Source organism: Neolamprologus brichardi, chromosome 7 (genome assembly GCF_056152115.1).
Source record: "Neolamprologus brichardi isolate AB-2024 chromosome 7, ASM5615211v1, whole genome shotgun sequence".
NCBI classification, from domain to species: domain Eukaryota; kingdom Metazoa; phylum Chordata; class Actinopteri; order Cichliformes; family Cichlidae; genus Neolamprologus; species Neolamprologus brichardi.
In genome coordinates, this window is record NC_142110.1 from 38,475,176 (window position 1) to 38,490,248 (window position 15,073).

General features: G+C 37.9%; 1 pseudogene across 1 annotated transcript; it reads right to left on the reverse strand.

Moving 5' to 3' along the window:
* Positions 1-345: 345 nt before the first annotated feature.
* Positions 346-3,997, reverse strand: LOC148102145 (uncharacterized; annotated as a pseudogene). The gene is made up of 5 exons (XR_015719288.1): positions 3,851-3,997; positions 2,769-3,729; positions 2,523-2,646; positions 2,193-2,288; positions 346-1,747 (listed from the first exon to the last, which is right to left on the reverse strand). The product of XR_015719288.1 is annotated as an uncharacterized LOC148102145 (transcript).
* Positions 3,998-15,073: the final 11,076 nt, after the last annotated feature.

The following is a 15,073-nucleotide window of genomic DNA, read 5'->3' on the forward strand; positions in this document are numbered from 1 at the left end:
ATTTTTAGTCATGTCTGGCCTCCAAATTATTAATTTTTAAAAACATTTAATTGTGACATTTGTTTCACTAAATTTGATATTACCATGTCTACACTACTATAGGTACGGATGGGATGCCAGTTTAGCTCACAAGTTCAGCAAATGGCACATGCCTAAAATGAGGTGGCCTGGGTTTCAATCTGACCCGCTGCCCTATGTTGCAGATCTCTCCCCTCCCCCCCCACTTACCTGTCTAATCTTCACTGTTCCACTATCCAAGCAAGACAAAAAAAAATCTATGGGCATCCTTATGTAGTGGATTCCACACTACTGAGTTTCTAAGCACACCTCCAATGATATCATTAAATTTGCAGATGAGATGACCATCATAGACCTTATCAAAGACGATAATAAGACAGCCTACAGAAGAGCTGGAGGCACTAAACAACTTTTGCCAGGACAATAACCTCTCTTTCACTATCAGCAAAACAAAGGAAATGATAGTAGACTACAGAAAACAACAGGACACTAGTCCATCCACATCAGTTGTGCTAAGGTTGAAAGGTTCAGCCGTTTCAAGTTCCTTGGTGTGAACATTATTGAGGATCTTGCCTTAAGTCTTCACACACACATTGTGGCCATGAAGGCTTGTCAATGCATATACTTCCTAAAGAGGCTTAGGAAGTTTCTTTTGGAGGAGCACATTCAAATTTTATGTTAACAAAACTCAAATGTTTATTAGTTTGTGTTGTCATTATTTTAAGTACACGTTAGTCAAATATGTTGACTACTTGATACTTAAAAACATGTGACCCAAAACTTAACATTTTTGAGGCAATTGATTGCCTCAATTACAGTGAGTATTGGTAACTTAATATGAAAAAGTCATAAACATCTGCCATTGAACAGTATCTTGCCTGCTCCCTTTTAGCACATTATGTTGAAATTAAATAAAAAAAATTTTTAAATTAATTAATTAATTAAAAATAATTAACAAAAACTTCTATAAATTAAAATAAGTAGACCAAAAATTGTTTAGTCAGGAAAACTGTCAGAGTAATAAAAAATAATGCCAAATAATAATAAATAATATCAAAATGTGCTTTTGGCTCTCTGGCTAATATCTGAATAAGGCAACAGGGCAGAAATTTGAGTGAATTACAATGCTATTTGTTTTACATTAACCAGTATCAAACAGTGAAATTAAGGTCATCTTGCGCAGCCCACAATGTTTTAGAAATAGTATTACGAAAAACATTAAAACATACAAAACATTAGTGTTGCTTTGCATTATGTTAATGAGAACAAAGGCACGTTGTATAGTTTGGACCTATTGGCTGAACACCTGTAGAGTAATGCAATAACGTTTTGAGGCATTAGTTAGATAAAAGGAGAGCACTTTGAACTAGCCTTTTATAATGCTTCACCCTGCATCCTTCTTTCAGATGAGTTTCTACATAACCAAGTCATTCTTGAGGGTCTGTAACCTGGGTGACAGTTTACCACTTTCTAGACCAAGTAAAATCTTTTGAGTAAATTCTAAAGTGTTGGTCAGGGCTTTGGGGTAGCTGAGGTGAAGTGCATAGATCAGTCCAAACATTACCAGGAAGGCTACACCAAATCTGGGGAGACTGACCACGGCATCCCTCTCAATGACGACAGAAATTTTCACAGGTTGGTAATGAACTGGACTTGTCGTGTCATGGTCACTGATGACAGTGAAGAGGGCCACTTCAACACCATCAAGCTCCAACTCATCAGATTCGTCCTGAATGAATGAAAAAGAGATACTAATCACAATCTAACCCAAGAAATACAACAGACGACATATAATTTCTCATTTTACCAACTCCCGTTGAGATCCAATACCTCTTTTACAAGGGAGACCTGGGTCTCACTGTAAGAGGTGAAAAACAGAAGATCCATGTTCTGCACACATACATCAGCTAATTCACCAGAGAATCAAGTGGTGTGAGATAGACTGAAACTAAGCTAAAGGAAATACACAGGAAAATGTTTTACTAAACATCTTATCACTTTCAACAAAACACCAATTCAGTTCATTCGTAGTGAGGAGACAGAAAAGACCATACATGGAAACCGTATGGGTAGACTAAACAAAGGTAAGTCCAAACAGTGCATCAAAATACATGTTTGTACTTTGATGCACTGTTTATATCTGTTATATCTGTTAGATACTTAAGGACACTCACAGTGCAGGTTCTGAAAAATCCAGAGACATCCTCACGCAGATAGACAGGAAGGGCGTGGAGAACGGTAGTGCGCTTGGTGTGGATGTCATGGATTTCCTATTGCCAGATAAAAACAGAATTGTATATACTGGTGAGTTTACTGAACAACAACAACAACAGTCAAATCAGAACATATGTCCACAAATAACCTGTTCACATCTTTAATACAGTCAGACAAATAGCAAACACAAAGTGGACTAATAGCAAAATTCAAAAAGCTCATTTAAATCATTGAACCTGTCCAATGTTCCACTGGTTCAACCTATGAAATGTGTAACAATCTATTATTACCTGTTCATCGTGAATTCTTAGAATTTCAGCCAGGGCATCTGCTGTCTTCCCAGTTTTTGATGCCTTCAGCATAGAATGTATTGGGCAGGTTCTGATTTGTAATCCGCTGAAACTCTGTATACAACTACAGCAGAAGGACAATACAGTTCAATTTGAAGAATCTTGCACACCTTTATAAAGCAGCAAAAAGCTGCCACATGAGTAAGAATTACAATTTTCATTTTAAAGAGAGCTGATCCATATTACCTCAGACTCCATTTTTAGAGCAGGCCAGAGGTCCAAGAGCTCCTTCACTGGTGGGCAGGACATCACTATGGTTTGTCTGCGCACGGGAAATGTGGTCTCCATCAACTTTCTAATGAGGGGCAGGTTCTTCTCAGCCTTCTTGACTTATTCAACAATTGCTTGCCTCAACTGGTCAAGGCTTGAAGGATCCTTTCCTTGGGGAAAGTTTGGTAGGAAGTTGACTTCTGCTCGCTTGGGTCTTTTAATGTTGGAATGTGAAGGTTCATTATCAGGATTACTTCTACTTCTTTTTCCAGCATTAACAGTGACCTCCTGACATCCAGCCCGTCTCATCTTGGTCCTATAATTGCCCATCTTAAACTTGATGCTATTTTTCCATCTATTCCAGCCAGTCTCAGATCCTGCTTCCTTCAAGCAGGGATGTTTGGCTACAAGAGCCTCAGCAGCTTTTGCAATCTCTTTATCACTTGGGTAAGCCTTAAAACTATACATAGTAGATGCAAGCTTTTCTAAAATGTCGTGCTTGAGGTCTCTAGTCAGCTTAAGGTGTCTGTTGCTCCTCTCATATTCGGCATTTCCATGTTGAAGTTTCAGTTCAACATCAAATGCAAATGTGGGAACTGGAAAAGGACCTTGAGGCCACCTACTGAGACGTTCTGGAGATGACACATCTGAAAGTAGATCAGTAGATGCAGTAGAGCTGGAGTCTTCTGAAAGTGAGATGTGCACAACAGCTTTTTCTGGCAATTCCTCAATGTCTGCAAGGGAAGTAAGTTTCCCGTCAAAGTCTGGATCTTCATAAAGCAAACTGAAGTCAAGGTTGATTTCCAGCTGTTCTTTTATAATCTTGATCAGTGCATCAACAGAGGCTGGCCGTGAGCTGAGTTTTAATTTTCTAGCCCGGTCTGTCTCAACAACACGAATAAGCATTGGTTGTTGGGGAGGTGCAGCTGCCATTGTACTAATGAAAAGACAAAATCAGGATGTTAAAAGGTACGATATAGAATATATTAATTGCTCAATTATACAGAGAGTGAATACAAACACAATAACTGATAAATAAAAGAACCATTCATTATTACCTGAACTCAGTTCTGTCTCACTTGAATGAACCGCTTGGGGGTCAGCAGCAGCGAGTCGTCTATCTTGTATGCCGAGAGAGGGACTGTATCGTTGAGATCAGACTGCAGGTGGATTGACAGGCTTGTGTCAGCAGTTGACAGCTCATAGGACCACAGATGTTCAACATACTAGGACTCATAGTCACAACACAGAAAAGATACATTGTGATTTCACAAGGTAGATCTGTTTTATTTTGCTAAATTTAGACAGTCCACTACTGACTCCTACAGACAGAAACATTCCACAGACATAGTCTGCCATCAATGGTCACCTTTGATGTCTTGTAGATTGTGTCACTAGTTGTTTGTTCTCTAATGTGTGCTTGAGCAACCTCTGGTAGAGCTGAAACCAGAACAGAGTCAACCCCGGATGCCTGAGTTTTTGGCTTGAAAAATGATGGCGCAGCAAGATGATATGCCATCATGTGTTGGTGTCTGACTGCCATTGTCTTCAAAATATTTTTGAAGTTTTGAGTGTCACGCACCACTCTTTTGTAAAAAAGGTTTGCTTGGCCTCAAACCGCATGGTCCAAACGTGCAGCAGGGGCCCAAAGCACTTAACTAGAGCAGTATAATGCTCCACGTAGTGATGTTTAGGATGGAGCCTAACCTCAGGGAAAACCTCTAGCAGTGCCTGTCTATGATCATCGATTTTGCACACAAAATAGTCTAAGGTTTCATTAGTAAATGATGGGCACAATGCTAACTCTACCACCTCTTTCAGCTCCATCAAAACTGCCCATACCTTATCACCCTCTGGTACTACACTACCAACAAGCAATGGAAGAAGTTGGAGCAGAGTGGCATTTTCATGTCCATTACCTCCAATCGTTCCTTGAGAGAGAAACATTTTGTGAAGGGGCTGAGGTCTATCCACTTTATCGGTGTGCTGATATGGCAATGATGTAATCTTGTGATTCAAATACTCCAAAGTGAAGTACTTCAGCCGGATCATCTCTTTAACACAAAGAGAAAGCTCCATGGGAACAATACCTTCCAGAAGATCATGGAGTATATCTGGAGGAAACCCCGTGATTGTGTGGAAGTAATTCAGGGACTCACGTAAAACACAGCCACCTTTAACACCAAAGTGGCTGCTCAAAGTGTCACTTTCTTGAACGGTTTGTACATGTAGGTCATAGCTGGCTTCGGTTCTCTGAGGAAACCTTCTCTCTCTGACTTCAATTACTTGAAACTGTTCAATTGAGCCCATACAGAATCTGCAAACATGGCCTGCTCTAAATGACTCTACAAAGCCACCTAATCCATGAGCAGCCAAATTGTCAGCAGAAACACAAAAGATGGTGCCTCTGGCATTCTGGCCAACTCTTTCAATGAAGACACCGTCTCGTTCCAGAGTACGAACATCACGCAGCAATGGAGCAAGTACAGCTGCATATCCATACTTACGGAGGTCTGTCACTTTTACCAGTATTGCTAGCTGTATAGCATGTAATGCTGATCGGTATTTTGGTGGTACATTAGCGAGGACCCAATATACAGCGCAAAGTTTGTGAATTTTGCGTGATGTGCCAAGTGGATTGGCAATTTCAAGCTCATCAATATATAGCTGGAGTGGTAGGATGAGATCCCCTGTTGACAGTAAGTCATTTTCAAGGAAATGAGAGCCATCAGAGCATGATGCATATTGACCAGATGCAGTATTTGGTTCAGTAATCTTCTTAAGAATGTCTGTGTTTTTAAACAACTCTTGAATCATTGAAAGGATAGGAACATACATGCTGGTATGTCCAGGTTGATACAGCTGATACTCCACTGGTATTACACAAGGGTAGTTGCACTCAATAAAGGTTTTTCTGCGCTTGGTTGAACTCAACTCAGCACCTTTAGAGGTTGATGTAGACAGAACATTGCAGTCCATGACAGTGGCAACAACTTCACTCAGTGTAGGTTCTGCAATACTGTGACCGTTTCTCTGCAATATGTCACTAACTGCCTCTTTGATCAACGGCTCAGATAAGGAGAAGATCTGATTCAAGTGTTCTACTATTTCTTGAGTAGCCGTGTTTGAGACATAGAGGATAGCCTGCATCTTTAGGAATAAGGAAGACACATTTTTTTAAGTTGATTTCTTAGACTGTCAGTGTCACACTGATCATCATTCCCCACTTCCGTGCTCTGGCCTGGGCATTCTTCATGCAAGTCACTAGCTACTTCAGAAATACTGGCTTGGAGATTATGGGGATCCTCACTGACAATATCACTTTGAAAGTCTGTTGCAAGACTTGCTTGGTGTGCTCTACTTTTATGGGAATTGAATGAAGAGTACACATTTGTGCTATACCTACAATCCTTATATGGGCATGTCACTGTTTCATGATTTTTCAAATGCTTTCTGAGATGACTGAAAAGGCCTGTTTCAGAAAAGGGTTGCTGAAATGTGCATAAAGGGCATTTAAATAACACAGGCCTTTGACTCTGCTCTGCACAACTGCTAAGTTGTGCTGTACGATATCTTGACAAATTAATACTCAGTGTATTAAGTGTCTGAAATGTACAAATGCAATCAGTGTAGAGGCATGGAAGAGGGCTGATTCGGGAATAGTGGCTGTGCTGCAGCCTGTAGTGTCTAAATAACTGTATTCTGGGGGTGAAGGAAGCTGCACACAACTTACACTGCCAGATCATGTTGGAAACAAAACAGAACTCCTTATACTTACAACTTAATATAACAGTTAAGTTATATTAATAAGTGATAAATAATAACAATAAGTGAATTACTATTAGCTCACAAAGACATGGTCATGGACTACAGCTAACACTGCTTTAAAATGGCAACCTGTTTTCCTCAAAACAATTTGTTTTATATAAGAATCTACAGGTGGAAAATAGCATAAGTAAAGTTGGTTTAGTAGTTAGTTTAACATATTTTTAAGACAACTCGAGAGAGAGCGAGAGGTGATTGGTAGAAGAATTCACAAACAAAATGAATTACCTGGTATCTTTATCACATCCCCAGTTCTCTTCCTTGACTCTGTCTTAATTCTTGAAGCTGGAACAGAGAGATCCAAAGGCATAAACTGATGAACAATTAAAAATCATCCAAACGGTGACAAATTCTAAATACTAACATTTATAATTTTTCCCTGTTAATAATCTTTTCATTTAATACCCAAAGTGTGAATGCATCTCTAGTCAAGATACTAAAGCCATCGAGCAAATATTACAATACTGAAGACAAGCAGCAGCACTTGAACTTTAACGGCATGGTTAAATCAACAACAACGCCATTTCTACAAACTAAAGCCTTACTGATGAGAGGTCCCCCCAAACATATGTTATTTGAAATTATTTAATGTGCATACACAGTTAATGTCAAAAATGTCAGGCTCCTCATCACTGCTTCTCTCTCCGAACGATTCTGGTTGTTTTGATTGACAGGTTTGTTTTTTAGGACCTTAGTGATCCAAGAGTGCCAATTGGTTGGCAGAAGTTGATTGACAAGTGATTCCACTAATTAGGCAAAGTGAGAGGAGACGATGCGTGCGCCGTGCTCTTTCATTGGCCCTCTAAATCTGGCTTGTGAACAACGTGGCTCGTCAGAGCAGGTGTATTAGAAGGATGAGTTTCCCGATCATTCTACGGCGTAAAGTGACTGATATATATAAAAAAACACCTATCGAGACTGTCGCTCAGACGCCTAATACACGTGCACCACTTATTCGCACATATAGTTTAAAATATAGCGTTTCTAACAAGACAACGGCTTGAAAGCACTCTCACTGCAAACAGGTATCTCCGCTGTGTAATAGTGATGGGTCGTTCGCGAACGAAATGGCTCTAAGAGCCGGTTCTTTGACGTGAACGAGACGTCACGTAGGTTTTGGGGTTTTTTTTCTTTCTCTCAGCCTCTCTCTCGCACTTTTTTCCGCTTCACTCAGCACGCGAGCCTTGTGCTTTACGCTGGGCAGAGGGGCGGTAGTTACATTCAGTAGCACAGGAACAGAGCCAGAGGGAGAGAGAGAGAGCCAGGGACAACAACGTCACATTAGAAAGGTATAGTAATCATTCACAACTATTTTCAGTTGCAGATGATAAAGTTTTCAGAAAGTTTATTCATGCAGGTCCATATGACAGAGAATATGCATGTTCTTTTTGTTTTCATATTTTAATTTATATTTAATTGTGTTGTGGTTTGCAGTGTTTTGTGTTGTTTCACTTTAAATTTGTAAAAGGAAAAAGCTGAAAATTTAAATAGTTAAAAATTGAAATGTGAATAGTTGATTTTTGTATTATATGATTTATTTATTACATTTTATGTGGAGTGAATAAATAAAAGTATATTTACGGTGGCCCCTAGAGACAAAGCACATACAAACTTAAAATCACGTACGAACTCTGAAGCACGTACAAACCCTGAAGCACGTACAAACTCCAAAACACGTAAAAACACGTACAAACTCCAAAAGACGTAAAAATACGTACAAACTCCGAAGCACGTAAAAACTCAGAAGCACATAAAGTACAAAAGACAACAGAAGTGCTCCAGGATGCTAGGGCGCAGTGTTGAGCTTTTGTTACCTAGTGGCTACACAAGCCAGCAAGTACCAACGACCGGATTTGGTGTGTGGTAGTAACAGGTAAATGAACTTTTTTTTTTTAATTATTTGAATATATATGAGTGCCTGTGTATAAATACACAAACAATACACACATGCTTTCAATTGTGTAATTTAAGTGATCTAGTAGCTCTGCTTTGGAAGTTCAGTTCATGCTAGAAATGTGTTTTGGAGTTTGTACGTGTTTTGTCTCTAGGGGCCACCGCATATATTTATATATAAACATATATAAATAAAACCACTTTTTTTACGTTAATAATTCCTTTTGTGCATAATTTTATATTATTGTTAATAATAAATTAATTAAAGCAACAAAACAACCTGAAGAGCCGGTTCAGAGCCGAAAGAGCCGGCTCTTTTTAGTGAGCCGAACCGAAAGAGCCGGATCTCTAAAAAGAGCCAGAAATCCCATCACTACTGTGTAACTGCAGGGACAACGGGCTTGTTTGGACCCAACTATTTTGAGTCATGAGAGGGGGTTTAAAAATTTAGAGAGATTAAAACACTTTGTTTCATACTAGGTGACCGGGCGCCACCTCTAGAACAAGTAGTATCTAACTTTTTAAACAGCCTGCGACCCTCATTACAACAACTTAATGCTAGCTCTGCAAGCGCAAAGTTTCCTTCGGGGAGAGCAGCAAAGCACATAAAAAACACGGACCGACATTTCTGCTATTCTTTTCGACACGCACCCAAAATACAACTAAATATTCGTATTTAAACAATAAACTAATATCAACATTGAAAACTTACTGTAAGTCCAGTGATGCTAGTTGCTGCCGTTAGGTCCAACTTTCTCCAGTCGTCCGTGTTGCCTCTTTGGTGCTGTTTCCCGCTCATATACCTTTACTTCTTCTGTGTTTCGTATTTTTTTTCCAAATAGCGGTAAACGATCAGAGTATAATGCTCATTAGCGCCGCCTTCCGCTTCGGAGGGTGAATCAGAGATTAACTCGGAATAAAAATTGATTCCTGCAGCTGCTCAACACTTACGGAAAAAATTTAATATATATATATATATATATAGGATACATTGATAAGACAATGAATATTAAAATAAATACATTTTGTCTTCCACTAATGCATTTAAGACAATTTGATTTTACTTATTTGGTGAAACACTTTGAGATTTTATTGTATTTTAGCATGTGCTACATAAATTAAGTTTATTATTAAATCCTACCTACTTGAAACAACAAAAATAACAGGACTTTACCATTCTTATATGTCCTAACTTAACTGTGTTACGTTGTGCTTAAGTTATGATTTTAAGTGATGCTTACTTAATATAGAAATAGTTCAATTCAATCAAAAATTATTAGTTTCATTTACTCAAAAAGAAGAACATGTTACACAAACTTGACATATTTAAGTCAACAGAACTTTTTAAAGACTTTGAGTATACACTACTTAATCTATTTGATTACTTTGAACATTCGGGTTTACAGTGTAGTATTAAGGGTCAGCACACTAGCAATTCCCCTTGCAGGCAGACAATACAGGAGTATGGCTGCTCAGATTGCCATATTAAAGAGTAGCTCGTATTGTCAAGCATTTATCACAAGCCACATACCGCACACCTTGCACTTATTTCTGTCAACCGTTTTGATTGTACTTTTTAAACCAATATTGTTTTGTTTTTTGTTTTTTTAATCTTGTGAAACGTTGATTCTGAGTGACTTGTTTTTCATTTCGCCATCTCATTGACCCTTTGAGGTTAATCTCAAGAGGTTAACTTACATATGACCAATAAAACTGAAACATTAATCTGACAACCAAAAGATCCCTGGGTTGATCTTACAAATTCCTCGTGAGATGTGTCAGTTAGGGCATCCATCATAAAAATCTGCCAAATCAAATATGCAGAAAAACCCAACGGGGTCAAGCCTTTTGAATAAAGCAGTATCCAGATGTAGGTTTTACAGTACATTACAGTATAAGTATGCATAGCTCCATTATGTAGTGGATTACACATTAGCCTGACAAGGAAAAGATCCTGTATTTGATCCTGAGATTAGACACAAATCTTTTTGGGATACCCCAGTATGGGCACCTTTTGTAAAAATCTGTCAAGTCAAATATACAGAGCTGTCTATTGTGGCATGTATGTGTGTGTGTGTATGTGTGTATGTATGTTACATTTTTTTCATTATGTAAACTAACCACTAATAATAGACAATCAAATGTTTCCTGAATAACTGACCACCAAACAATATTCTCACAATGGCAAATTCAGAAGCTGTCACTTAGTTCTTCATTCAGTTACATTGGCCTACTCCTATATAAAGCAAAATGACTTTTTCTCCCACTGTCTCCCTCTACTTCTGATTGTAGAGAGGAAGGACAGTATATTTGACTGGGAAATTCACCAAAAGGTGTCTCATTTGGCTTGCCACAGGCTGTGTCACTCCTTTGTGTATTCATTAAATACAGAACTTCTACATTCCCTTGCCAGCACTTAGACTCAGTTGAAATACTGCACAAATTACAGTGTTTTGAAACTAGCCTTGCAATGAAAAACGTTCTTTGTACATTTACCATATCTCCATACATGCAAAAATTTCTAAATTAAAATTCAGAAATTTGTTAAAGTTTTTGTTTGATAAAGATTAAATGATAAAACAACAGATAAAATGTAACATTTTGATTAGAGGCATGGATATTCATTTTGTGAAACTGATCAAGTAATTGCTGCCATGGTTATGTAGCAGTGATTACTGAAGTAAAAAAATAAAAGAAAGCAATAGGCTTCTTTCATAGACTTTTAGCACTACAAAAATACTACCCTATTTACTCTGAGATTCTGTCATTTTTAGTTTTGCTGATGGCATGGCTGGTGGTGGTGGGGAGGGGGCTTTCTTAATAAAGTCTTAAAAAACCTACACCCATAAGACCAACTTGTTGTATCCTAGAGGTAGAAGAGATACAATCCTTAAAGAATTGCAAACACACAAAGACACTGAGTAAACAGACCCCCTGTGTCTTGACAACATAGACCAACCAGATTCACTGAAACTTTGAAATGCAACCTCCCAGTGGTTGCAAGGTGGAGGGGGCTAAGTCCTTTAATGACAAGAGACTGTGAACAGCAAGACGTGAGGTTTGAGTTTAAGCTCTGTGAAATAATTAGCTGCATTCCCACAGTGAGTTGGAAATGACGTGCAAGTTGAGTCTCCCTGCCAAAACTTATGTTCTTCCTCTGAGTAATTTATTGGTCTTGCACTTACTTTGGTTAAGGGTGTCTTAGTCAGTTGTGGAATGTTTTCCAGAAAGTTATATAAATATGAAGCCACATTTATGTTAAAACACTGTTTAGCAGTATGGTGTGACACTCTACATAACTGATTTTCTCACATGTTCACAAAAAGGATCATGCAGAGTTCACTATTCACTGCACTGTTTTGCAGATTTCCAACGGCATTCATTGAATGAATTGGATTAAGAAGAAAAATGTATTGATCGGGGTCTGTTTAAAAGTTCTCTGAATAAGTAAGCAGTAACTAGATGTAAATCATCCTCCCTTCATAACTGTTTTGTGGTTGCTGCTAATGTCAGTTTAATTCACAGTTTTTTTTCTTGCTTCAATCTGTATCCTACTGTGTATGACTCATCTTCCATCCTTGCTTCATGTGTTTGCAGATTCAAACTGTATGTCTTTGGTTATTCACTCCTTAGAATAAGTCTGCTTAAGGCTTCATATAATTTTGATTTAAATGAAATTTGACATCTTAATTTTCCATAAGGCAGAAAATATTTGTAAAATGTATTTTACAAATTCAGATCAATCTTACATGTATAAATGTAGTTTCCCAGAATTATGAAACATTTCTAAGAAACTAACAGAAGCCCAGAATCCATTTTCTTGTAAAAACTGAAAATTAAACTTAGCACAAAACATAATGAAAATTTGTGATTGGTAGATTAGTGCTTTGTTGCAACAATGTTTCATGGCAAGGAATACTATACCACTGGAAAGCCTGTTTTTTTCCCTTTAAATTGGTGTCACATTTGTAAGAAAAATGCAGTTGTGGGTTTAACAGCAGAGTTGAGTGGATGGGTTGCACCTATGAAAAACTTCCCAAATCTCCTCTGTCAATGTATAACAGCTTATTCTTCTTTTGACTCCTGTTTTAAGCTTATAGGATCCCAGGTGCCGCCAAACAGATCAGTAATTGGCATCTGATTAGCAGCACTTGTGAGAATGGACCATGCTAGGACAGTCAGAGGGTGTGTGCTACAAGCATGCCATTTTTACCGATTTGAATAGGGCCTATGTCATAGAGCTAGTTCAAGTTGGTGTTCTGCAACATCAAGTTGCAGTATTATCAGAGTGAGCCTTAGTACTATTTCCAAATTAAAGGTCAGGTTCCATGTAATTGGGGATATCAGAGACAGGTCACAAAGCAGGTCTCCAAAGAAGATTTGCAGTCAAGGTTTGCAGGACAAATTGGCTCTCTACCCAGTCAAAAAGACAGCGTAGAACCAATAGGGTAACAGCGTTTGGTGGAGGCAGTGTGATATGTGCAGAAGTATCTCCCCTCATTGGAAAAACAAGGCTTGCTACCATTAGAGGCCATCTCGATGCTTCGAGATATCGACATGAGATTTTCTAATCAATGGCAATCCCATATCTCCAGTCAAGGACTGAACTCTGTCCTCCAAGATGACAATCCTTGCCCCCAGAGAGCAGTGCTTATCAGAGATACTTCCAGAATTTGGAAATACAGAGAATGGAAGTTGCCTACAGTCCAGACTTCAAACTCATTAAACATCAGTTACAGTGTGCTGTTCATGCCAAAATGACCAACACATCCACACTAACTGCCTTGCGGCAAATGCTGGTTGAAGAATGGGATGTCATTCCATAGCAGTGTGTGACCAAGCTGGTGACCAGCATGAGGAGTAGGTGCCAGACTGTTGTGACTATGCATGGTTCTTCTGCATGCTACTTTGTTAAACAAATACATTACTTTATGGTCAATATATCTTGTTTCTTCAGACTTTAATTACACAATCCAATAAACAACACCAAACAACAGTCAATAGTACAATAAGGTGTTTGGTAGAGAATTCACTTACTAAGTTTATATCATTGTGACTATATGAATATTCTCATTTGCTTTAAATGTATCTAAACCCATTGCTAAAACTCATTTGATTACAAAACAAAACAATCAACTTGTATGATTTGAATCTATAGAGAATAACTTGCTTCATAATCTGAGTCATCTCAAGGTTCAAAAATAAAAATCCTTTTTACCATTAAACTGTTGAGTCTGACTTAACCAGATTTAAGCTATCTCCTTGGAACACACAGATCAAGTCTCATCAATATGCTGCAAGAATGCAGTGGGAGTTCTTTAGGCATACATGAGTGTTTATCAAGTGTGAAGAATGAAAACATTGGAGTTAGTCTCAACAAACATTAGTCTGTATTTTATACAATTGTATATAAAATAGTAGTGATAGCCAAGTCTCACTCTTTTTTTCCCCTCTGTAAACCTATTTATCATGAATATGAGTTAGAGTGCTTATGGTACAGTACATAAACATATGTGGAAGTACTTTTTATTTTCCTATCATTTGTCATAATAGCCCAAACTGTCAAAGGCCACTGACAAATAAGAGGAAAAAAGAACTTTAGGTATGTGCAAAAACAGCAACATAACCAGCTTTCTAAACTTGCTCATCTGCATATCTTTTTGACTGTCAGCATGTCGCGGTTAAATGATAATTTTCTACAGTTAAATTCTGAGAAAAAAAAAAACAGACTTTTTGATACTCTGAATAGCAAACATCTCAAGGATCAAACAATGCCTCAGGCTGTAAGCTTGAGTGACCTTGGGATGATCTTGGACAGTTCCCTGTTCAAGACAGATCCTCATTCAAGTCAATCTTTTATAATTTTATAATAAACCTACAATATGTGGAACACTGATAAGTAAAAACACAAATATTTCTAAAGTTGAATTGAAAGAAATGTGCATGCTTTTATCTTTTCTGATTGGGATTATTGTAGCTCTTTATTTAACTGTAAAAAAAATCACCTTGAAAAGGTTGCTGGTGTTTAAAATGCAGCTGCACATCTTTGAACTAATTCCAGGAAGAGAACACATATATCTCTCATTTTAAAATAATTTTATTTGCTCCTTGTCAGCCTTAAAGTCAGTTAAATAATTTTTTGTTTTTGGACTTTTTTTTCGTGTATCTGCATAATAACTCTGAATTTAGAAACATGCACTTGTTACTTCCTTGTTGTAGTATGCAATTAATTATTATCAGGTTGTTCTGAAAACACTCAAAAGTCTTTATTTGATCCAAAATGCTGCAACGAGCGTACTGACAGTCAAGTCAAGTCAAGTGGATTTATTGTCATTTCAACCATGTGCAATGGTACAGTACACAATGAAATGAGACAGTGTTTCTTCGAGACCATGGTGCTACATATAACAGACAATCAACACAGGGCCACATAAAATGCAAGTGTGGGAAAATTGCAAAAATTGCATAAAAAAAACAAAAAATAGTGCAACACGAGACAGAACAGAATGATGCAGACACAAGACAGTGCAGACACAACAGTGCAATAGAAACATGCAACAATG